We start from the raw sequence: 27102 nt of genomic DNA, 5'->3' as shown, positions 1-27102 counted from the left end.
ACAGTCGTACACGGATTTGCTCCCATTCTCGCCCTTAACATGCCATTGCCTAAAGCTGTTCGTCTTCCTGATCGATACGAGTCGGAAAGATCAAAATTACCAGATTTGTATTTAGAAAACCAACTTCGGCATTTGTGAACGTCTAATGCACTTACATAAACGTCGCAATTTTTCTGGGGGGAACTATTGCGTTACTACTCTCGTTAAACTCAAGAAGCATACGATGTCGGATATGTACTGGTATTTGACTGAAGAGGGGATAGTGGCCTTTGGGCGTCAGTGATGAGTGTAGGTTCTGTCTATTAGCTAGCGACAGACGTACAAGTGTATAGTGTAGACATGATGAGCTGCCTATTCGAGGGTGCATTCTTCCACGACACACAGGTCCCACGGTGTTGGGGGCCATCAGTTACAATTTATGGTCGCATTTGGTATTTCTGCAGGATAAAATAACCAGTGCTCGCTACAGTGATGATGATGATGATTGGTTTGTGGGGCGCTCAACTGCGCGGTCATCAGCGCCCCTACAAAGTCCAATTTTTACACAATCCAATCTAGCTACAGTCACGAATGATGATGACGATGCTGCTGCTGATGAAATGATGAGGATAACACAAACACCCAGTCCCCGAGCAGAGGAAAATCTCCAGCCCGCCCGGGAATCGAACCCGGGACCCCGTGATCCAGAGGCAGCAACACTAGCCACTAGACCACGAGCTACGGACGCTCGCAGCATTGCACACGCTGTTATACCCGCGCTACGGGCATTTCTTCCACAGGGCAACGCACGTCCACATACGGCGGCCGCGACACATCGTGCTCTTCGTGGTGTAAAACACGTGGTCGAACCAGCAAGATAGCCAGATCTTTCGCAAAGTGAACTAGTACGGAACATGATGAAGGGGACACTATCGCGCTATGCAATTCGGCATCTTTATGATCATTTGCAGGTGAGATCATACGCCTGCGTTGCCACCAGATGGGAGTATACGGTGTACCGATGCATGGACACCCTTTACAGTGAAACGTATCTTTCAAGTGGTCTGATTTGCTATCGTTCAAAATGGTTCAAATGGTTCAAATGGCTCTGAGCACTATGGGACTTAACATCTATGGTCATCAGTCCCCTAGAACTTAGAACTACTTAAACCTAACTAACCTAAGGACAGCACACAACACCCAGCCATCACGAGGCAGAGAAAATCCCTGACCCCGCCGGGAATCGAACCCGGGAACCCGGGCGTGGGAAGCGAGAACGCTACCGCACGACCACGAGATGCGGGCTCCAAAATGGTTCAAATGGCTCTAAGCACTATGGGACTTAACATCTGAGGTCATCAGTCCCCTAGACTTAGAACTACTTAAACCTAACTAACCTAAGGACATCATCACACACATCCACGCCAGAGGCAGGATTCGAACCTGCAACCGTAGCTGCCACGTGGTTCCAGACTGAAGCGCCTAGAACCGCTCGACCACAGCGGCAGGTTTTGCTATCGTATACCCACATAATGATGAACTACCTGCCAGATCACTTGTCAATAAAATGGCCTTGTCGTTGAGGGTGTTGCATTTTTTCCGCGGTAGTGTATATTATGACGTTATCTGTGATCACGAAATGTGTGGTTCACTTACAGACGGGTAATCGCTACTCTCACACTGTCGTGTCTCTTGGATTCAGTCCAAAGCTCACTCCGCCAAGAACACCAATTCCATTACCTCCTTTTCTATTCTGGTAGGCAACTCAACTCATTATAGATAGTATTCATTTTTACAGTAACGTTTTACGACTCGTTCAAAGTCAAAGTTAACCGAGCGTTTTAGTGAAGCACTTCTACAGAATTCCGGGAAGGAAAGACGATAGGTTACAGTATAACGTCAATTTCAAAAAGTTAAGTGTATTCCACCCGTAGAAGCAATCGTACAAGCGTGCCGCCGATGCAAACAATTGGAAAACACAGAAATCGAAAAAAAGATAAAACCATAGAAATCGAAAAAAGAGAAAAACCACAGACGATAAGTAACGGCCTCCGCCACATAGGAGACAAGCTAGACAACGAAAGGACTGAAGAACTGACGCGTCTACCTATGCTATAAGCAGTAGTCAAAATTAAATACGAATGTACGTCAATTATCTGTCACGTAATTAACTGGTATATTTAAGAGGTAGTGAAGGAGTAGATAAGATAACGCGAAACATTATTGGGAGAGAAAGATGCGAGCTAGAATGACCGTACACTTAATCATTAGAAAACGGATTTACTATTGTGACTATAGTACAAGAATTAGAAAGAAAAAGTCGATAACAAGGAACGTATGTACACGAAAATAACAAGCTTATAAACAAATCTAAATGATCCCCCAGGCTGTGGCTAAGCCATGTCTCCGCAATATCCTTTCTTTCAGGAGTGCTAGTTCTGCAAGGTTCGCAGGAGAGCTTCTGTAAAGTTTGGAAGGTAGGAGACGAGATACTGGCAGAAGTAAAGCTGTGAGTACCGGGCGTGAGTCGTGCTTCGGTAGCTCAGTTGGTAGAGCACTTGCCCGCGAAAGGCAAAGGTCCCGAGTTCGAGTCTCGGTCGGGCACACAGTTTTAATCTGCCAGGAAGTTTCAAATCTAAATGAGTTGCAACGAATCCTTCTACCTAGAAATAACATCACACATAAGCAACAACAAAAAAAACTCTTAAAATCGAACAACCACAGGCAAATAAACTTTCTTCAACACAACATATGTGCTGGTGTCAAATATCGATACGATATTTAGCAAAAACATGCGAAATAGTTCCTTCAAAAAATGCAGCACTGCGATGAATGAAAACTTGAAGATATAGAAATCTAAATGTGTTTCGTATCTTCTGTTAAAAACAGATACAAAAATTTAATTGTCCCGACAAAAGACGAAATTAAGTGTTATTATATCAAAGAATTAACCCTATTAAAAAAATACTAATCAGAGAAAATTCACAAGCTCTTAAGGCAAGTTCTAAGTTTGGAAACTCAATAACACGATAACCAAGCAGACGATACACTAACAGTTGTACGAGAGGTATCAGCTGAAGGACAAAACTTGAAATACGTCGAACAGAATATTAACAGCGTTAGTTGTAAAGGAATACGAAGACTTGCACAGAATACGTACTCAACCAGTCGCAGAATTGCTTAAAGTTCTTCCTTTACATTTTAGGGGCAATTACGTTTTGTGCCCTCGACACTTAATTGGAAGATCCATAGTTATCGTTTCGTTAATATTAAAAGCAATTTTGTTCTATAAGCTGCCAAATGACGTCATTTGTAACACTAAAATAACAAAGTCACGTAAATTCGGTGGAAAGCTGTTCTGCAGCTCCAAAATTATGCAAACCACGTTCTGGGGCAGTCCTGGCGGAATGGATAACGCAACCTATTTTTTATTTTATTTATTCGAGTATACAAAGAAAATGCTTGACATAAGTTAAACAAACCCGTCAACATTTCTTCCAATCCCTGTACAAAAATGTCGACAGAATAATTATATAAGCAGAGGGTCCCGATTTCGAATGTTACCGAAATAACTTTTAAACCAGAAATTTTCATTTTTCCTAAAATCTAAGGTAAAGTCCGTTGTCATACATGATGTTATAGTAACACCTTATCCGTTTTTGGTATTACTTATTCATTTATGCGGATGTTAACGGCCGTCCAAAACTATAAAAAAATGGCAACACGACCTTTATAAAAACAAAGATTCGACGGAACCATGAAATGATGGCATTACGGCAGATGATGTTCTTAATCTCGTAAGCATTCCCTAAACTTGGTATTACGTCCTGCCGTCAGAAGTTAGTCGAAAATGGAGAAAAGGCGTAAGTTGCCTCACCCCCACGATATCTTTTGCATGGACTAACACAAAAATTACACAGCATAGCTTCTCTGGAGAGCAACCAGGGCGTTCACAGGACGTACGACAAAAAAGTGGATACCTTTGCACTTTGTTGTCGACAGTTGCTTCTTTGGAAACTGATGTACTGCTACAAAGCAAACAGAAGTAATGCCCACAAACTAAAGGAAGAAAAAGGAAAAACATGTCCAGCGGTAGAGGGCAAGAGCTCTACAATTACGGCGGCGCCTCTCGCGCAGTTAATTATCTTCCGGCTGCCGCACTCACGCTTGTTTACTCCCGCCTACAATTGCGGACTCGAATGCACACACAAAAAACATTGTCGACAACCACGATAATAAGCCATCTGCTGCCTTTCAACGGCAATGGCACATTCCATAACACGCACCAGTGATGTTACGTTTTCATTAACCCTGACATCTCCTTAGGTAAGTTTGACAATGCAAAAGGAACATCTGGTTGTTTTCGAACGCAGATTTCCATCTCCAAAATATATCATGTTCTTTCATCGTACAAGGTTAAAAATTTTAATCCATATTTTGCTTGCTTGGAATATCACAGAACAGATATTATCTATCTACCAGCTGTCAGCGAACAAGATGATACAGAGGTTAAGATCCCTGCCCGGCTATCCAGACGTCGTTTCTCTAATTCGCTTACTGCACATGCGGTATTGTTCCCCTGACTAACTTGCCCACCCTTCCACAATTGGAATATCAATACAGACGGCTCGATCGGTTCCGTCACATTTGTATCGCCATCTAAGAAAACGTGAAATAATAAAATAACACACGAATAAACAATCGCTTTAGTTCTACCATTATGGCTACTCTAAATAAACTTTCACAACCAAATGCTACCAATCCTGAATTTCATTGTTCCTAAGTGGTACATACATTTAACTTCAACCCCACATATTGTTTGACATCGTTCTGTGCAAAATAGCTTTTATTTTCAAGAACGACTCCATGCCAAAAGGGTAATGGCATCGACAAACACGAGTTCAGAGGATGCGACTGAGTTTATTCTTAAAGAAGCGGAATCAGCAAATAAGCAAAAACTGTTAATGGAACTGCCAGCGAACCCGTAAGTGACGAATGGGCTACTTGGCAAAATGCCGCCTATTGTCACAAAGAGGTGCGGCTAGCCTGGCATTTCTCATCAGACGCCGTGACGCTAACACCACTGCCAAAGTTCCTGGAAATGGTATCGGCAGATCGTCCTTACCCCAAATAGAAAATTCACAACCATTACGAGAAACCGAAAGCTGAACCTCCTTGTGCCAAAAGCTGTGGCAGCACATCGCCGTACTTCTCCCGACACTTGGCTGTTAGTAAACTCACCCTCCAATTAATGTGGTTTTCTTTTATTTTCATCGTGCCATCTGCCAGAACGAAGCACGCGACTTTTCTTTCTAGTTAAGGTAAGCTGCACTTACTTTCTTGCTAGGACTTTTCACCACCCTATACTAAACCATACAATCGTATTAATTCAAGTTCACTTTTTATTTTTACATCTTATGACTTCTTCTATACAAGCATCAGAGAAAAACTATGGAAGTCTATATCAATGCAAGGACAGTCTGATAATTTTAGCGAACAAGAGCAACATAAATGAATAAGGAACACAAATTCCAGGGTCTGTCATCATAAACTACAGTGTTTCAGGAAAAAGGCAAAACTGTTATTTCGAAGACTGCATCTCGTCTCCAAATGTCATGAATTGGGAAAAAAATGGCGTTTCAGTAAGGAAGGGAAGAGGGAGTAAACACAAATCTTAAGCTGAAGTTTTCAAATAACCAAGAATAGAAAAAAAGTCATTGATTTTTGCAAAGAAAACATACTCAAAGGGTGCAGAAGTAAAGGAAAAAATGTAAAACAAAAACGCACCAACTATGGTAGAATATGGTAACAAAACATAGGCTTTGTGGTTGCACCTTTCTACTAGTCTGGAAGTGAAATGGGATTATATCCCTATGGATTAGTACAGTCTATGGACTTTAAGTCGGAATTTGAGAAACGACAAATCACGCAATTAAGATGTTTTTATTAGATTTTATTAGAAGAATGAAAAAACCGTGTAATTTTATGTTTTGGCTGTTATTCAATGTTATTAAGTACGGACGCCAGATCAAATTAAAATTAAATGACTGCATTGACAATCATAAGATCAAGATTTAACAGAAACGAGAATGATGTAAGAACAAAAATTCTTTCACGCTATCAACACACAGAAATTCATATTTTCCATGTAAAAAACAGTGCACAAGGCCGTATACCGGAACATCCAAGCAACGATATACAAAATACAGTTCATTCAGTTCGTCTACTGACATCCAAATGTAAAATAGCTTTGTCATCTTTTACTTTTCACAAAAACAATTCCATAGTATTTTACATTCCGTAGGAAACGTCATTTGAATAAAACTGCAAGCAAAATATTACTTAGTTTCGGACTTTTCAACCGCAACTTCATATGTTACATAATTAAGAAAGTCAGATAAAAATTTTGTACTAAAAGCAGGGTCTGACAAACTTGGAGTTGTCAATATTAATGAAATTCTCCAACAGCCATGTAACTGAGATGTTATTTTATTTTGTTTTCAAGGCTGATATTATTTTGACGATTTCTCGAAACCTTAAATGTCTAATATCGCATTGCAATGTAACATAGCTAGACACCATAAAGTGCAACCCAATCGACTGAGGCGTATGACACATTCTTGGCGCTGCTGCTGAGTTAATGCAGGAACAAGTGATGTTCCGATAGCGACATACGATAGGTGGTTAACCAGTACGTTTATTAACGATCATCATCTGACACAAACGACAGCATTTGTAATTCCACACACCTTGTTAGTCATTATAAGTCAATCTTCCGTTATTGATGGCTGCACTGAGGTAAATACACACATCGTTCATAATTAGATTTGGACAGAAATATAATAATATAAAGAATTCGAATAAAAACTAAAACGCACAGCATACTGCTGCTACTGTTATTTACTTTTTCCATGAAGGTTTTTGAATATATTACGTCTTATCTCCAGGTTGCCTAAATCAAGGGGGGAAAATATACATTCAGGTGCAAACTTATTGTTCTCTTTTGATTGACAGGTCCTTAACCTATTGTTTTAAGTGTAGTACGACCCCCGGGGGTTAATCCGTTCTTCCGAGAAACCGCCCCCCCCCCTCCTCCTCCCCACCCCACCTGGAACTCTCGTCACTGATACAAGCACACTTCTTATATCACATTAATTGATTGATTAATTAATTTAATTAATTAACCCATACCCCTCTGGGATACCAAGCAGCCCCCCTACCCATCCCCTCCCCCACCTGGAAATTGGCGTGAAAAAGATTCAGTTGATAGTCTATTTAGTGTGGAATCGATTGCAGTGTATGGAATAGTTTAAACTATTTCTTTTAAGGATGGAAATGTGCAGAATATTGTTTACTTAAACGCTTTATTGGGAGCATGGCTGTGTATGGAATATAGTTTATTTATTTAGTTAAGAAATTTGGCGGGAAATGTATTGTTTAAACAGTTTGTGGTAGACAAGGCAATGTGTGGAATATTGTTTATTTAAACAACTTATGGGGATACACGGCAGTGTTCGGAATATAGGTTATTTACTTATTTGAAGAATTTGTCAGGAAATTGACTGCAATGAATGAATGTGTGTGAAATCTTATGGGACTTAACTGCTAAGCTCATCAGTCCCTAAGCTTACACACTACTTAACCTAAATTATCCTAAGGACACACACACACACACACACACACACACACACACGCCCGAGGGAGGACTCGAACCTCCGCCGGGATCAGCCGCACAGTCTATGACTGCAGCGCCCTTAGACTGCTCGGCTAATCCCGCGCGGCTCAGATGTTAAGTCCCATAGTGCTCGGAGTCATTTGTAAGTCCCATAGTGCTCAGAGCCGTTTGAGCATCGTGCTTGAGATCGTGTTTTTAATATTTGGCCACTTATAAGACGATTAAGTGTCTCTTGCTACGGCCCTGGTGCCACTCACAAGAATAAAAAATGAGGCATGTCCATCCATCACAGATTTTGGCTCAATATTGTTTGGTACCAGGGTTTGGCATTCAGTTCTTTGCGAATATTATACTTAGTAAAGGATGTGTGATAGATTCGCTTGATCAGCAGGCTTGTAAGTTCTTTGTTGGAATGTAAAGTTATTGTGATCATTGATCGGACATGTGCGAAGAAAATGGCTATATTCGGTAGTAAGGGAGGTATGGTTTTGACGTGGGAGATTGCGATTTCAGTGCACCGATAGCCATAACGGGGATGAAGGATTTTACATGGAAAATTATATCCAGTCAGAGTTATTTCCGATACTTTGCTCACTGTCGAATGTCATCAGATTGGGGTTGCAATCGTAATATTTAATTCTAATTACAGTGATAAATATATGGCTGGTTTCGTAGAACGACATCGCATGCATGGTGTGCAGTGCATGTGGCGGAGGTAGCCTGTGGCCGGAATGGATGGGCATTTCTGTCTTAAGGCTCTCGCAAGCAGCGGTGCAAAGAAAAGTTCCAGCTGGACAGTTAGTTGGTTCTTCTCCGCAGCTCCAGGGATAAGTCCTGGTGATGACACCGCCTGGATAGCTGAAACCTGGACTAATACCCAGTACGCACTGGGCTGTCTCTGCAATCGTGTGTGTTGCATGTATTTACCATGGAAAATTGAATTATTCAATGTCAATTACTGCCAAGAGTGGTGGTGGACATATCAATAACATCTTAATTCCTACCAGTCCAATCGTCTCTGGATGTCTTCTGTGGCTAGGGTGGTGCACTCTGTAATATACATGAGTCTATGACAGCAGCAGTGTACTCTGGTCTCTCACCGTTGGAGCTGGCAGTGTACGAGGTTACAGGCTTGCGGCATGTGGACATCTGGGAGGTGAGTGGACTGTATGTTGTATGTACGAATCTTTCCAGTGATCTCAGGCATCTAACCGTAACAACCACTAGGATCATGGTTTAGTGTTTCTCAATGCATTGTAGTGCACTCTGTCTTGTAGTGGCATTTGTTGCTGTTACTATCCTATCACGTGGTAAACCGTTCTTCCTCCTCCTCTTTCGGAATATAGTGTAGAGGACCAATTTACGGATTCTATAGTGCTTTAAAAACCCAGTTGCAACGTCAAATTCTCGAATGATAGCAGTCTCCGAATCGTACCCGTGATTACTACTACAAATTGGATCGTAGTTTAAGTGTGTCGTGTTCAGTGCGTCTCAATACATCACAATGGATCCTGTCTTGCACAGGTATTTGTTGTTGTTGTTGTTGTTGTTGTTGTCGTCGTCTCTATCGTATCATGCAGTAGACCCTTCCCCTTCCTCCTGCTCATTCTCCATCCTGGTACACGTGAGAGAATCAGCTAAGGGGTTATATAGTGTTGTAACAACCCAATCGCCACATCAAATTCCCGACTGATCAATTTATTGTTTCCGATAGTTATATTGTGAGAACGGATCTGTCCAGCCCCTCCCGCAAATTGTTTAAGGACATAGTATGCAACTGAGCTGAAATTTGAAATTTTCAGCTACCTCCAACATAACACAGTCCTACCAAATGACCTAACTGTGCCAGTATCCACTAACAGGAGGTAAGAGGGGATGGGGAAAAATCTGGTAGGGTTTGGGAACCGGGTGGTTGCAGGATAGAATCCCTCCGAATATTGCAATCCTAGCATGCACCAACAGGATGCAAGGAAAAACTGACCCTCAGAAAGGGTATCAATTTAATTAATTAGCCAATTAATCTGACAGAGTGAGGAAATATTTCCAAGACATCCACACTGGAAGTTTATCAGGTAAATGCTGCTCTGTTGACGGCGCATGCAGGCCTGGCAGTGGCACTTGAGAGAGAGAGAGAGAGAGAGAGAGAGAGAGAGAGAGAGAGAGAGAGAGGCAGAGAGAGATAGCGCATGTGTTTCGATAGGAATTTATCAGGTATGAAATATCAGAGGGATGCCGTCACTTGAAGCTTTTGTTCGGGAAATTTGCGCGGTCCGGCGACTGCTGCAGTGGCGTGAACTAGCGCTGTTTGCAGGCTGGCGAACGGCAGATGGCCCGTGTTCGCGATCGAAAGACGTTTAACAGTGTAATCACGGGATACAGCCTCGTCAGCCTCAAAAAGGTTTAAGTAAACAGTACTGCATACATTGCAGTCAATTTCCCGACAAATTCTTTAAATAAATAAATACAACTATATTCCTAGCCCTGTCTTGTATCCCCATAAATTGTTTAAATAAACAATATTCCACACACTGCCTTCTCTACCACAAATTACTTACACAATATTCCATATACTATAATCGATTTCCCACTAAATCTTTAAATAAATAAACTATATTCCACACACAGCTTGTACCCAATAAATTGTTTAAATAAACAATATTCCATACACTGCAATCGATTCCCCACCCCCCCAAATAGCCAATCAACTGAGACTTTTTCACACTAATTTCCAAGTAGGGGAGGGGGAGAGGAGGGGAGGACTTGGGGGCTTCCCTCAGGGGAGGGCGTAATTAATTGATCGATTTAAGTAATTAGTCGATTAATTTGATATCAAAAGAGCGCTTGTATTGGCAAGGGGAGTTCTTACAGTCGGAGGGGGAGGGGCAGAGGTGGGTTCTCAGGACGGACGGATTATCCTCAGGGCGTCATAATCCACTTAGGAGAAGAATAGGCTAAGGACCTGTCAATCAATAGAGAACAACAGTTTGCACCCGAATGTATGCTTGTCCCAGATGTAGGCAACCCATACTAACAAATTGTGCTCATGCCAGCATTACCCTACTATTCGTCTCAAGCTGTGAAATCATGACTCTTAGATTAGCAATGCTTCATTGGAAAAGAATGGTTGATGTTATTGCATAAAAATATGGAAATATTACATTCTACACGTGCATCCATTGTCGGCAATATCTGCTAGATGTCACGTCTACAACGCATAATTCATTATGCATGCCATGTGATAACTCATCTGTATGTATTTCGCTCTCTGCTATCATTGATAAGGGAAGAAGTTTTGTAACAGAGAGGATAATTTTTTCGATCCAAGTATACGTGAAACGCTAATGTGAAGGATTCGTATATCTCTGAGATGAAAGTATATCCTGATTACACTAATAGCACCATTGTGAATAACTGTCACAGGAATTGCGGAGTTCATAGCGTCACTACTATCTGAATAAAACAGTGCATGAACGTCAGCCGACTTGCTCCACTGAAATATCTCACCGACCAAATAATCTGGTAGGTCATGATGTAGGGGAGGTGGGAAAATCACTCATTTCTACAGCAGTTAAGGAACACTGGCGCTTTCTAGCAGCGAATGATGTCTGTACCCATGCTAAAGTCGGTGCATAGAGATCACAACATACTCGAAAGTATTAGAATTGGACTGCTGCTGATTAGCGACTGGTAGGCGTATATTTTGCTAAGTATCAAATATTAGAAAGAAACCGTGCGGAATTAACGCCGGAAGGTGATGCATCGTTTCCTTGGCTATCTCCAGAGTCATTAACCCATACAGAAAGCATGCTCAGCCAATTTGGTCACCAATCCATCTTCAGCGGCCACCGTGATGCCTCCTGAGAGTCACTTATGTGATGCCTCCTGAGAGTCACTTATCTTATGAGAACTCGCTTCCTACTAATGAACCTTCCCAATCGATTAAGATGATGTGTGTGTGACCGCACACTATCGCTGTTTACAGACAACGTACTCAGGGAATGAGATATATGGACGTATCTGCCAACACTTCAATGTACTTGTCTGGTTTTCCTGATCGTATCGTGGCCAGAGTAATCACAGTCAAGCATCCTCCAAAGCGTTGAGAGGTTTGGTGCAGATTACATGGATACAAGTATTACACTTGCGTATTGTGCTGGTAACTGTGTAAGGTGTCAGGCAAATCCAACACCTTCCATGAAAACCCTGACATGATAAGCAAATCCAGTAATATGTCACATAGCTCCGAATAAATCGTGACATTAAATTAACCAAAGTAATACGAGTAACGAGTGAGCAAATGGAATACCATGGACTAACAGAAGAATGCCTAAATGCGTGTCATACCTTCCCACCGTGAGACAGACGCAGTTCCGAGGGGAGAAACGAGAACAGAAGCCGAGAGCAGAACCGTGTTAAGATGGAAGGCCCTACGATAAGTGACAAACACCCACGTCGCCAGCTAACCGCTAGGTCCACATCACCCGCAAGTTTTAGCGTGAGACTTTTTCGCGTCTCTGTTACGTCAAGACCACCCCCCAAGCCCATGTTAAAAGCTAGAGCCCTCCAGAAGAACAGTATAGATCTTACAATAACGCTAAATGGACCACACCAGCTGCAAGTTTTAGCGTGAGACTTTTTCGCGTCTCTGTTACGTTGCAAACTTTAAAAACATTGCCCCACCACGAAAGGTATAACGTTTCTCATTGGATAGACAGAATTTTTGTAGGCGGAGCTTAAGGTTAACATTGAGACCCTGATTGGTCAGATGAAAACACAGCCAGATAGTTTTTTTTAAACCAACTTCGGTAAATTGTAGTAAGGAGAAGTTAGAGGGGAGTTGCTTCCGAGAGGGCGAGCTGGACGGAGCAGCGCCGGCCGCCGCCCCCTGACGAACACCGACAAGGTAATGAACGCATGCGATGCCGCATTTTTGAGCGCATAAAGCTTCACTCAGAACTGCAGAAGTCTCATCTGTTACATCCCCTTTACGTAATACTTGTGTCGATCGTCAATTAAAGCTCATGGTGTTCACATTTGCCACTTGAAGTAAAAATCTGAAACGCGATGATTTTTCTGTTATATAGTTATTGAGAAGCCACATCAGCGACTGTAATTTACGACAAGTTAGATAAGTGATTAAATATAATTGAGGGTCACTGTAGACCATTTTGATAGTTTTCTCTCTTGTGAAAATTTAAACCTAGATTATAGATGTGATATGGCATAGGTCATCCTTCGATCCATTGTAGAACTTGGAAACCCACTCAGGGAATATTCGTTCACATTTTTGTTGAACGCAGTTGGTTTTTACAATCCTGTATTAAAACGCAATTTATAAACGATGTTTTGTGAGTAGAATAAAATTTCCAATGGTAAACTTAACTGCTTTTTCGACGTTATTTTACCAGCTAACTAAAAATAGGAAAGCCTTGAACCCCTTCCACTAAATTTAGTTAGTATTAAGATTCTTTTACAGGGAGTGCAGTGGAGCTGACGCTGAAATCATTAAGTCTTTGGTTATATCATCGCTAGTCTCACTGAACTCTTCTGAATTCTACATGTCATGTGTGGTCTGACATCTCCTTACCAGCAACAGGTCCCAGGTTCAAACTAGTCAATTCCCTAAAAAAACACGCTCAGAGCGTCGTTGCGCGAAAGTGGTAGGGAGACACGATATAGAACTGACAGACACCACGCAGAATGTTTAGAACTGCGGTTACTCTGAGTAATGGTGTCGCTAGACAGCAAGTACCCTAGGCGAAACCAATGACGCTCTCACTGCCAGCTGCATACTAAAACGAACTGTTAACATGTACAGACTCTAGTTCGATGGAAAGGAGAACTGATGGGTTTATATTCATAAAGGTTTAGAGGATCACAGCTATCTCTTGAATCTGATTAAAGTGAAGAGGACGGCAGTCATTCCGTCAGCAGCTTACATTTGCAGCAATTTAGGATTTTTTTTTTTTACCGGAACCTTTCTACTTTCTCTAATTCAACAACTCTGGATGTCTATAAGTCTGTTTCATAATTTCAAATGGATTGTTTCCTACATACACTAGGCGAAAAAGTGTTGTGATTACCCACCGAACGCAGCTTAAGTTTTGTCCAGCTTCACAGCACATGCAGAATGTGTCATTACCATAACCGAGTTTCTATCATAAGGAATTAAAGGCGACAATTTTGTGAGCTGGAATAGGACCTAATAGTAGAGGCACACAAGATCGGGCATTCCGCCATGGCGATTCACAACAGTTACATTCGCCTAGTTCAACATTATCGAAGCACCAAGACTAGCCATCGCTCTGGTACACACAAAAATTTAACTGACAAAAGATCAAGGAGACTTGGTGAGCCACGTATGCTACTACGCCAGACGTTTGCACAGTAATTAAGCGCTTCCTTCAGATTCCTCTACAACTGAAAAATCACTTTGTCGGAGAACTGTGTATTTCCTTTCACATAAACTTTTTCTATAGATTACCCCAGAGGTCTCGAGCCCCCTAAAATGATTCGTTAACCAAACATCAAAATTTCGGCAGTGTTTCAACTGTTTTTAGTTTCACTAAAAGGAATAAACATGATGAATAGAAAAATGGTTCAAATGGCTCTGAGCACTATGGGACTTAACTTCTGAGGTCATCAGTCCCCTGTAACTTAGAACTACTGTAGCGCCTAGAACCGCTAGCCCACTCCGGCCGGCTTGAATAGAAAAAGGTCTGATTAATGATCACACGCAGCTTCTTTCATTAAATGCTAAAGTGAATAAAAATATATCCTGTATTATGTTGGGAGAAGAAAGCGGCGCGAAAATAAGAACGTCAATATCATTTACTCACAAAAATATATTTTTCAAAACTTGGACTGACCGAAGGTAATGATTTGTGTATACTGTGGAATGTAGAGGGCACAGGCTGTAGCACTTCCGCTGAAGACACGCCGTCTAAACATAGCGGCTATGTGCCTGGCACTCTTGCTTATTTTTGTAGCGCTTCTCCGAAGTCTGGCATCGCTGCATGTTGCAGTTTTTGTGGCGGCTATGAGCTCAAAGAAACAGAGAACCAGTATAGAACAGAATCACATTTTTCTTAAAGCGCCATATTCTTACACAAGAGCGTACATTTTCCTTTGTCCACAAGATCTTGACACTTGACCAACTTTGTGATCGTATATATTTCACAAGGTGGCCGTTCGGCTTTTGGTGATGCCTATTTCCTCTTTTCTGTTAAGTTCTACGCATATGCTACTGTCTATTGCACAGTGGGTTAATTCAACACAGAACATGCTCTCCAAACATGGCACCTCTAAAGAAAGTGGATAGCCAGTTATTTTAGGAATAAAGAAACTAGTGGGGGTGGATGGTAGGGGGCGGGGTGGTGGTGGTGGTGGGGGGGGATACACCACACAGACCGAAACCTAGTAAGCATCTACAGATCTACAGGGTATGCACATGCAGCACCAACAATGACTTAACAGTACGCTCAATCATGATGTTTCTCACAACATAGCTTTAAGTCAGGAGGGCAACACACAAAATAAAAAAAAAAGATAAGAAGTCAGCAGATATAGTTGAGGTTCCCGAACATAACAAATGAGCCATGTAGTTCTGCCATTGTTTCCAGAGTACCTAAAGTACGCACGAGTTGTGACTTTCTTAAGGAAAGCTAATGCGTGGAGTATTGAAAACAACAGGTCAATTCTGAAAAATAACTGAATCAATCATGAACGGTAGACTAATGAGTTACGTGAATAAATACAATTTTTTTAACAAAGCACAGTTAGGTTTCCGAAGTGAGACAAATAAAAAAACGGACATTACAGAGTTCAGAAAGGTAATACTTGAAGTTCTTGACAAGTATGACTGTGTTACAGGCATATTCTCAGATTTTGCTAAGGCTTTCGACACTGTTGACCACAAAATACTACTAAAGAAGCTAGAAGCACTGCGCATAGCAAAAGAGTGGATCCAGTCTAACTTGGAAAACAGGGTGCATAAGGCAGAGGTAGTTCACACATCGCCTGATTGTAAATTTTTAGCAAAACAGTCATCTGACAAGAAACATACGAACATAGGTGTTCCTTAGCATAGCGTATTGGGTCCAACTCTGTTCACAGTATAATTCATTGACTTCCCAGATATTATAAGACATAGAGAAAAAGTTCTCTTTCCTGATGACAACATCATAGTTACTGATCAAAAAAACTAGCACTCCTATTAGATAAGGCCAATGAACCTCTCAAGCATATTTACGACTGGGTAGTACGTAATAAACTGACGCTTAACATAGGAACATAATTCTGTCGCATTAAGCATAGATGACAAATTTATAGTCTGTGCAAAAAACACAAAGTTTTTAGGGATGAATATCGACAGTCAGTTAACATGAAATGAACACACGAAGATGCCGGCAAAAACAATGTCCTCAGCATGTTTTAGGATTTTATCAACAGCCAATGTTTTGTCATGACATACTACTACTACGTACGAGGGGCATTTGAAAAGTCCGTGCAAAGTCCGACAGATGGCACCACCAGAGCGTATGGAGGTCATGTTTAGTTAGTAGCATCTTAGGAAAGAACGCACACCAAGTTTCGGCCATATTGGTGTATTTCTTTGTGTTTGGCATTCGTGTGAATCAAGGAACTCAAATGATTGTCAAAAAATGGACGAAAAAGAATTTCGTGTGGTGATTAAACAGTACTTTATGAAAGGCAAAACGCCTCAGGAGACTAAAGAGAAGCTTGATAAACATTACGGTGTCTCTGCACCTTCGATTAGAACAGTTTATAAGTGGTTTCAAAATTTTTGGGGTGGCCATATGGGCACAAGGGTTGCTGAACGTTCTGGACGCCCTGTGGAGGTTACGACTCCAGAAATCATTTATAAAATCCATGATATGGTGATGGATGACAGAAGAGTTAAGGTGCAAAAATTGGCTCTGAGCACTATGGGACTTAACATCTGAGGTCATCAGTCCCCTAGAACTTAGAACTACTTAAACCTAACTAACTTAAGGACATAACACACATCCATGCCAGAGGCAGGATTCGAACCTGCGACCGTAGCAGTCACGCGGTTCCGGACTGAAGCGCCTAGAACCACTCGGCCACCACGGCCGGCCAGTTAAGGTGGGTGAGATTGCTAGTCCTGTGGGTATCTCAGATGAACGGGTACATAATATTTTGCATAAACATTTGAAAATGAGGAATCTATCTGCAAGATGGGTTCCACGATTGCTCACGTTTGACCAAAAACGGAATCGTGTGAAGTGTTGCTAGATGGTTTGCAGCCGTTCAGGAAGAATCTGCAGGACTTTAAGCGTCGTTTCGTCACTGTGGATGAAACATGGATACATTACTATACTCCTGAGACCAGAGAACAATCTAAACAATGGGTTACCAAGGGAGAATCTGCACCAAAAAAGGCGAAGAACATCCCTTCGGCCGGAAAGGTTATGGCGACTGTCTTTTGGGATTCGCAAGGGATAATCCTCATCGACTATCTGGAAAAGGGTAAAACTATTACAGGTGCATATTATTCATCGTTATTGGACCGTTTGACAACCGAGCTGGAAGAAAAACGCCGGCGATTGGACCGTAAAAAAAAAGTCCTTTTCCGTTACGACAATGCAGCAGCACACACCTCAGCAGCTGTGGTCGCAAAATTAATGGAAATAGGATTCCAGCTCGTTTCACATCCCCCCTATTCTCCAGACTTGGGTCCCTCGGACTACTAGTTGTTCCCCAATCTGAAGAAATGGCTGGCGGGACAAAGATGTTATTCAAATGAAGAGGTGATTGCAGCAACTAATAGCTGTTTTGCAGACTTGGGCAATTCCTATTATTCAGAAGGGATCAACAAATTAGAACAGCGTTGGACGAAGTGTGTAAGTCTAAAAGGAGACTATGTCGAAAAATAAAGGTTTACTCCAAACACCTAAGTAGTTTTTATTTTTGCGCGGACTTTTCAAACGCCCCTCGTACATTCAGTTCTTAGCTATGGGATTCTTTTCAAGGGATCGAAGTCAGAAATTTGGATAGTTTTTAAAACTGCAGAAAAGAGACGTATCAACCAACTATTCCCTGCACCTAATGTATATGAAGACAAACTAAAATTAAATTTAGCTCCAGCAAATACACAGGATCCATCGAGTACAGAAGCCTCTGTAACATCATTCTTCAACACAGTAGTACAGGTAGAAGCTGTCTAATTCTTATTAGTTTATACGCCGGTAACCTACTATGCACTATTCTTCTATACCGACGCGTCTCGGAGGCTCCACTTAGTGCTGTTTTGCTTGTGTAGTCTATACACTCTTGGAGCCAAATATAATTTAATCCAGCGTCAGATACATTAGGTGTAGGTAATGACTGACTGATTGTTGCTTTTGCGAAAGCAATTTCAGACGCGTTACCTGGCCTTGAGGATTTTAATAGTGTTTCTCCTGAGTTTAACATCTCACTCACCATGGGTGGATGCTGACTCAGTTTTTCAGGTGGACTATTGGAAAGACAAGGGGGAACAGCGGCTTGTTTAGGGGCTTGGAGTCAGCTTTCCGAACTGACTGGAGTTAGCGTCAGCAGCACAGCAGCAAGTTCATAGATCCGGAATCACCAGCACGTATCCTTGAAGAGGGAAACTGAGTTCATATTAAAGAACATTGTACAGGCGGTGCAGTTGTTAAGACGCTGACTTCATATTCGGAAAGATGGAGTTTTCTCTGTCCGGCTATAATGACTTACATTTTTCAAACTCATTTCAAGCAAATTCTGGTAACGTTCCTTCAACAAGGCCACATCCGAACACCCGTTCTATCCTAATAAAACATACTTATATATATTCTGTGAGAGTGTATATTTTTTGACCTATTTGTTTTCACAGTATTATGTCAAGTCAAGTATCATCGTAAGATGATCCCTGGATGAATAATTAAATAAATAAAACGACGGTACATTGTACTGCGCCGAAAAGTATAGCTGAAGTATAACACAATCAAATGAAAGCCACATCCTCTACTCAAAGGTCTCAACTTAAATATTATATTAATATATGGACACGTTACACCCCAGCCTACTATACAAAGTAACGCCATTAGTTGGGTATGTCGTCATGACTTGCAACACTCTCTTTATGTGAGATGGAAACTTTGAGGGGTAGGGAATCTAACTCTTAACTGTGCTTTTGCGGGCAACGATCTTCGAACTCAGATCCATATTGCAAACTTCAGTCTACTGGTACCTCTCTTCCGAAACTCCGCACACGTACAATCCATTATAACCAAATTGGCTGGAAGGTCCCGAGTTCGAGTCTCGGTCCGGCACACAGTTTTAATCTGCCAGGAAGTTTCAAATTGGACCAGTTCAAAAATCGTATAGTTGCGGCTTATTTATTGAATGTCAATAGACAAATTACGGTAATGTTGTTTATTATTTTATTAACAGCGACGTGCTTCGAGTTCGATTTGAACGTGAGAAAATGGTGGCACGGTTTTTGTTTATCGTCTCTTAAAAAGGAGAAATATTATATAGTGGATTCATCCAAGTCAATTAAAAGGGAACGAATGCGGCTCCGTAGCGAACATGAGAAGTTCGAATGACCACATTCGATGAACTACATGGGCGACACGGATTCGTTGCAGTGCAAGAACACGCTCTTCAGGGAATCTACTCAGCCGAAACAAACAATGGCTGTCGTCATCAGTAAACTAAAATAAAATTACTACTTCAATATACGACAAGATCTTAAAAGTTCTTACTCGGCACATTACAACTGATTGGGTAACTAACTATTGAAGAAACATTTCCTGAATTTACTGATATTTAATATTGAACAATAAATGCACAATTTTTCAACATCTTTGAACTAGCCGCTCGTTTTTTCTGTAGATGTAAAATGGTGTGTCATACTTCTTAGCGTTGTGCTTGACGCTGGCGGCGGATACGTTACTGACAACTGAACTTTAACGAGTTTAGGCAGCTAGACAGTTATGTGGTGGAATTTCGGCAAATAATTTGAGGAACATAATGCTGAATTAGCTTTTGACTTCAAATGGTTCCGCAAACGGGTAGGTTTCCAAAATATAAATTGTTAAAAAGAACTTTATAACTCCAGTCCACTTCGCGTTCACGCATTTGCTGTATTAATCCTATCCTTACAATATTCTAGGGTTCTGTCGCACAAAAGTGGCCATTTTTCCACGAAAGAAACGTCTACTTCCCAAGTCACGTGTGGATCTACAAGAAGTAACTGCGGAAACAAAATAAGGCAGGTAACCTTAGAACGAATTAGCTAATGTACACGCTGTTGAAGACGGCCGCGCCTGAAAGAAGTGAAGGCGCGACGTTTCCTGTGGCAGAAGTACACGGCTGGGTGAACGCACCGCAGTTGCGCGGCTGCCGTGTGCCGTTTGGACTGCAGCTGCCCCTGGCACCTGCCGTGTACATGTGAAAGCCACCATATGGCTCTCCAAGTAACGGTGCGTACGAGCTGCTTTAGAGACGGCTGTCACACAAACTTAAAATGGGCCTTCGTAATCGGCTCGCAAAATAAGACCAAGCGTACTTTGTTTTCAGATTGCATTTCCTTAGGATTCTTCCAATGAATCTCAGTCTGGTATCTGCTTTACCGACGATCAACTTTGTATGATCATTCCATTTTAAATCACTGCTAATGCGTACTCCCAGATAATTTACGGAATTAACTGCTTCCAGTTGCTGACCTGCTATATTGTAGCTAAATGATAAGGGACATTTCTTTCTGTGTATTCGCAGCACATTACACTTGTCTACATCGAGATTCAATTGCCATTCCCTGCATCATGCGTCAATTCGCTGCAGATCCTCCTGCATTTCAGTACAATTTTCCATTGTTACAACCTCTCGATCTACCACAGCATCATCCGCAAAAAGCCTCAGTGAACTTCCGATGTTATCCACAAGGTCATTTATGTATATTGTGAATAGCAACGGTCCTACGACACTCCCCAGCGGCACACCTGAAATCACTCTTACTTCGGAAGACTTCTCTCCATTGAGAATGACATGCTGCGTTCTGTTATCTAGGAACTCTTCAATCCAATCACACAATTGGTCTGATAGTCCATATGCTCTTACTATGTTCATTAAACGACTGTGCGGAACTGTCTCAAACGCCTTGCGGAAATCAAGAAACACAGCATCCACCTGGGAACCCGTGTCTATGGCCCTCTGAGTCTCGTGGACGAATAGCGCGAGCTGGGTTTCACACGATCGTCTTTTTCGAAACCCATGCTGATTCCTACAGAGTAGATTTCTAGTCTCCAGAAAAGTCATTATACTCGAACAAAATTCTACAACTGATCGACGTTAAAGATATAGGTCTATAGTTCTGCACATCTGTACGACGTCAATTCTCGAAAACGGGGATGACCTGTGCCCTTTTCCAATCCTTTGGAACGCTACGATCTTCTAGAGATCTACGGTACACCGCTGCAAGAAGGGGGGCAAGTACCTTCGCGTACTCTGTGTAGAATCGAACTGGTATCCCATCAGGTCCAGCGGCCTTTCCCCTTTTGAGTGATTTTAATTGTTTCTCTATCCCTCTGTCGTCTATTTCGATATCAACCATTTTGTCATCTGTGCGACAATCTAGAGAAGGAACTACAGTGCAGTCTTCCCCTCTGTGAAAAAGCTTTGGAAAAAGACATTTAGTATTTCGGCCTTTAGTCTGTCATCCTCTGTTTCAGTACCATTTTGGTCACAGAGTGTCTGGACATTTTGTTTTGATCCACCTACCGCCTTGACATAAGGCCAAAATTTCTTAGGAGCCACCAGTCCAATCCGCAGAAGACGGTGTCCAACCGCCGACGGAGACATGTCCACATCCGTTGCAGTGCTCCTTCGTCGCGCCAGTACTGTGGACAATGCTCTTCTGTTCGTTACGAACGAGCGTGGTCACATTGTGTCATCTAATACTCTGTCGGCGCAGAATACGGCCCTCTTCTCTAAACTGGTTCCACATGCGCCTCACTGTTCACGCAACGTGGCCAGCACGAGTCGCAGTGTCACGGGACGACAGACCTGCCTCCCGAACGCACTCACATGCCCATATGCTCTTGTGATGATCATGAGCGTATGGCTTTGGTGGCCGGGAGACCCCTCGCGGGGCGGTTCGGCCGCCGCTCCACAAGTTCTTTAACGCCACTACGGCGACTTGCGAGTGAGTGAGGATGAAATGATGATGAAAGACACACAACACCCAGTCATCTCGAGGCAGAGAAAATCCCCGACCCCGCCGGGAATCGAACCCGGGACCCCGTGCGCGGGAAGCGAGAACGCTACCGCAAGACCACGAGCCGCGGACTGCTCTGTGATGTATGCGAGACACATTGGCACTCGGTTACACGTTTCCACTCCGTATGACTGCTCCGCACCGACTGTGTTGCGTAACACTGACCTGTCCGGACACACAATAAGGGGACGCTTTTGGGCCTCCGCGCACGTCACCTCTCTGAAGTTTAAATCACGTATCACGGTTCCGCTGTTCTACACGTCCTCTTATCGTGGCGTGGTGCAGACCATTGCTTTCGGGGTTCCCATTTTTACAAAGAGTAGTGTATATGGCTAATGTCGCCAAACTCTTAGACCAGAGGTACGGTTGTATGCTGAAAAGTATCCAGATCCTACCGAGCACTCACGATCTGTCTTTGCAAACATTTATATAAGAGACATCTAGAAACTGGAAGTGTTTGATGATGTTTGGTTTGTATGGCGCTCAACTGCGCAGTTATCAGCGCCCGTGCAAAGTTCCAGTGTTTACACAGTCCAATGTATGTCACAGTCCAGTCTAGTCACTGTCACGAATGAGATGATGACGAAATGATGAGGACAACACAACCACCCAGTCCCCGGACAGAGAAAGAAACTGGAAGTCTGGAGAATAAAATGCGCCTAGGAAAAATAAGAGCAACTGATGAAAGAAACGAAACTAACATTTTAGCAACAGTAACGCACAATGCATATGTCACTAAGAGGCGTCTCGGACGTACGAGAAGGCTAAACCAGCGACTGTTCTGCAAACACCAAATTCCACCGCATTTCACCCTCTTCACTGTTCGCTGCATCTAGAGCTTCGTGGCAATAACTTCCAAAAATAGGTTACAGTTCTCCGAATATTATCTATGAAATGTGCAGAGTGATGTGGCATAGGCATAGCTATGTAAAGTTTTGTTTAAGGAAGACACGTCGTTTCCAAACCGTGAGCAAGTTAATCTTCGTAAAATGCACCAATCGTTGAAAATCCATGCTGACTCAACGAAGTGGATAAAAACTATGCTCTCGGTCTATCGACGTTTGGTGCGTGTCTATCATTGGTCCCAGTTTTATTGATGGGAATCTAAGCACACTCCAGTATCTCGAGTTCCTACGATATGCTGCTGCCACAGTTATTGCAAGACATCCCACAGGACATTACGCATTCAGTGTTGTACCAACATGACGGATGTCCCTCCTATTCACAAATTAATGAGAGACCCTCCGAACAGAACATTTGGAGAGCATCGAGAGTTGATCCTAGTGTGTACTGTTTCGGTGTGATAACAGTCAGTCAGTACTACATTCCTTCGTGTAACTATCACCAAAGATACGCTTTCTCGGGGAACTGTCCAATGCCATTAAAGTCCGATAAATTATAAGTAAGTCTATGGGCCTTACAGTGTCTAAGCTTCTCAATTCTCACGACACGATATTAATTTTGGTTTCGAATCCTTTCAATGTATGTTCAGCAAAAGTTTATTCTTTTAACGGACACTGCTTTTCACTTCTCGTTTATTAGAGGAATCACTTTGACAACGAGTGGTAAAGATACTAGTGTGAGAAGGTCCAAACTATTTTCAGTCTCAATACTCTTTAATAATCCGCATAAAGAGAATAAAGTCATAATCCAACATAAAAGTTCCCGTATTGTCAATAAATCTCTTCACAATCGTCGGTATGCGATCGTAGCGTTTCGTTTAATACGTACAATCACCATTCACTTGAATATCAATGTTCGTATACCCTATCACCTCTAATTGACTCCGTCTCTGAATTTATCCCAAAATAATCTATTCTCCACCACTCCAATGTCAAATCCAGTTCTAAGAATGCAATTTAATTAGGCTTCTAACCCCAAAATTCCGACTACCACGGGAGAACTGCGAACACACTCGCCACCGCTGAAAACAAAAACTCAAGAGACCTAACAATGCTGCGCATTGGTTTATATATTACATTCAAAACAAAACGCAGCTCTGTTATGTCCTCCTTGGATTCCCTTTGTACTACTTTGCGTTACTCTATTTCGAATATCTACTCTTTGTAAAATTTTAACTAACTATTGCTTCGAAATGCTACTACCGTGTTTTGGCTCTTAGGTCATTTCGTATTGCATAATTTAATCTAATACTCGTTTCTGTAAAACCACTCTCTAAAGAGCGGTTACAATTCTCACTAGACAAATGGTATTTTCTGTCCATTGGTGACATGGTGTTAGGTGACGCAGAGTGTCACCCACACGGCAAATGACTCTGCGGTAACCCAGGCGATATCAAACCCCATAGCATGTGGCGCTCTTCGTCGCCAACGGCTGCTCAGAACGGGGCCCGCCTCACAGCACTCACATGCCCGGCAAGTCCTTGGTAAATATTGCAAGCACCGATCAATGTAAATATGAGCATTACGGTCGTCGGAGCAAACTTCAACGACACACAGTAGTTGTGTGCGAGCTTCTTTGTCAGATATTGCTGAGAGACTCTTTCTGTTGCCGTATCTGTCCAATAACAACCCTACCGTGGATATGCTACGGTTAATACTAGAACATTAAAACCCAATCCAGATGATTTACGTAAACGGAAAAAAGAGTTGTTGCAATATTCTTCTATAGATACATATTTTTATTTTTGTTTTGCACATTACGATGTTATGTTGAAACTATGCAACCACCGTTTTCCCTGTGCACGTTCACAAATAATTCTTCTATTAATATACAGACTTGGTGGAAGTGACAAAACTGCTTCCCAAGCTAGTCTTCCAAAACAAAAGCCACGCCATATTCAACTTTACCTATGTTTCTTCCAATGGAACATTTCGTGGGTTTTCTCTTGCAAGGTGGAAAACGTTTGGTGCATACTAATCACAACTGTTGACAGATAGATAATTAGGTTGCATTAGTTCTGCGCATTTTTCAAGTCTTTGCAAAGTATTCAGTTTCATGAACGTCGCGAGCCGATTTGCGAAACACCAACTATGTCGTACCCTCTCCTATCCTCAGCTATGTTCGGCAGGAACTTTCCTATAAAGAAGTTCTTTACTGGCACATGTCATTTATCCTTTTCTCCTAATTTTTCGTTGGTATTACACGCACACGATCAACAACACTGACCGTACGAATCCCCAATATTCCGGAGGTTCGTAACACTGTCTCGTGTGCGTATCTGATTTGCTTTTCTTATTGTTCAGATTCTCAGAGGCTTGTAACACATTTATATACACAACATTACTATTACGTAAGTACCACAGATTCCCGATATTTATGCATAAGAAAGATGGAAAGTCATGAACACTGTGTCCAGTACACCGAATGAAAATAATTTTCTCTTGATTTATTTACAGATGCATACGGTTATCAGAGCAATAGAAATGGAGGAGGAGGAGATTAGTGTTTAACGTCCCGTCGACAACGAGGTCATTAGAGACGGAGCGCAAGCTCGGGTGAGGGAAGGATGGGGAAGGAAATCGGCCGTGCCCTTTCAAAGGAACCATCCCGGCATTTGCCTGAAGCGATTTAGGGAACAATAGAAATGTATATACGAGTATTTTGGGGCATGTCAGCTTTGTGATGTGCTCGCACTGATTATCTTGAGCTTCCACTCTTTGGGTTGGGTTCTATCGGGGAAGAGACCAAACTGCGAGGTCATCGGTCTCATTGGATTAGGGAAGGACGGGGAAGGAAGTCGGCCGTGCCCTTTCAAAGGAACCATCCCGGCGTTTGCCTGTAGCGATTTTAGAGAAATCACGGATAACCTAAATCAGGATGGCCGGACGCGGGATTGAACCGTCGTCCTCCCGAATGCAAGTCCAGTGTCTAACCACTGCGCCACCTCGCTCGGTCCACTGTTTATTATAGCATTGAAGAAATAAGTCCGCGGGTCGGTTGTGGATATGTTACGGACCTGTCCGTACCAGTGGTCAGATACAAGTAATGGAAACTAGGTTATTTCTCCTTCGACCAAGGAATGTCTGATAACTAACATGCTGTTTCTAACAACTGTTCGATTAATGTATGATAGGCATAAAGAAACTACTGAGTCGGACTGGTTTTTTCCAAAAATCCTCTGTGAAGGTGCAGCCTGCAGTTGACGTTAGTCTGTTCGTTCTGTTAGGGGCCTCCAAGGATGAATTAAGGCCAACGATTAAGCATTTCGTAGGCTCAAGGTAAAGCTGCTAGTGACGATCACAAAGGTGGAGCTTCTGCGCCACTTCGGTTGGAATCTCCGACAGAACAGTAGGGAGCTAGAGAATTTCAAACAGATGGCCTCCGTGGTTCCCGTGTAGCGTCGCTTTCTCCAATCCCACACACAGGGTGACGTATCTATTTAACTACATATACTTTTTGATACGCTTAACATATTGGTAACCTATTTTAACTTTGAAGGAAATGCACTACGGCCTCGTACAATAGCGAACAGCGTGTTATCGTAATCCTATTAACACCCTAGGTTGCAGGTATAAAGTTCATTTTTCAGGTGAAACCAAGCGGTAGTTCTAGATGAGCTGTGTTGCTCTTCATGAGTTCTCCGCAAGTTAGTACGCTGCCTTCAAATTGTTCATTAATATAAATTATAGAGTTTCAAATTGTGGGAGGTGGTTTTGTATTTCATTCATCTCTCTACTCAAAGGGGGTTGACGCTCGAAGTTAATGAGTTGAAGCTAATAATCTCGCAAAAAAAATTTACTTACAATAGTGAAATGCCTAGTGATTGTCTTAAGGTTACTCGAAGTAATTCATATTTGAGAGAGGAAAAGCGTCAATCCTGTTGGCGAAGTTGAAAGCAAACTTTTCATTACAGACAGAATGCAAGTCTTCAGTGAGAAGCTCAAAATAAACGAATTACGAAAATTTTATTACGATTTCCTTACGCCTCAACTTGTGGCTGCGGTTCGATCTCACCATAGTACTGCACGTGATGGTTCACGTGCCTGTAGAATCGATCACTGGTGGAAACGACGCCTTCGCCAGTGGCGAAGGCCAAATTAGCCCAAAAATGTTTCTAAGTTCCCAGTGCATCGGTTCTCAGCTATGGAGTGGGATGGGGGAGGTGCCGGATCTTGAGCTCGATCTCAGAACTCTACTTTCCCATCTGAATTAAAATCGAATGTGAAGTACGAGGAAACCTCGCATTGCTGCATTTTCCGTCTCCCACAACGCCGGT

The 27102-nt window shown here is 42.3% G+C and overlaps 1 protein-coding gene across 3 annotated transcripts in view; it reads right to left on the bottom strand.

Moving 5' to 3' along the window:
• LOC126470904 (ligand of Numb protein X 2-like) overlaps window positions 1–27102 on the bottom strand; it is a 492663-nt gene that overhangs the window by 376771 nt on the left and 88790 nt on the right. The gene's annotated exons all lie outside the window — the stretch shown is intronic.

The sequence above is a fragment of the Schistocerca serialis genome, chromosome 3, assembly GCF_023864345.2.
Source record: "Schistocerca serialis cubense isolate TAMUIC-IGC-003099 chromosome 3, iqSchSeri2.2, whole genome shotgun sequence".
NCBI lineage: Eukaryota > Metazoa > Arthropoda > Insecta > Orthoptera > Acrididae > Schistocerca > Schistocerca serialis.
This window is presented reverse-complemented; position numbering and strand designations above follow the sequence as displayed.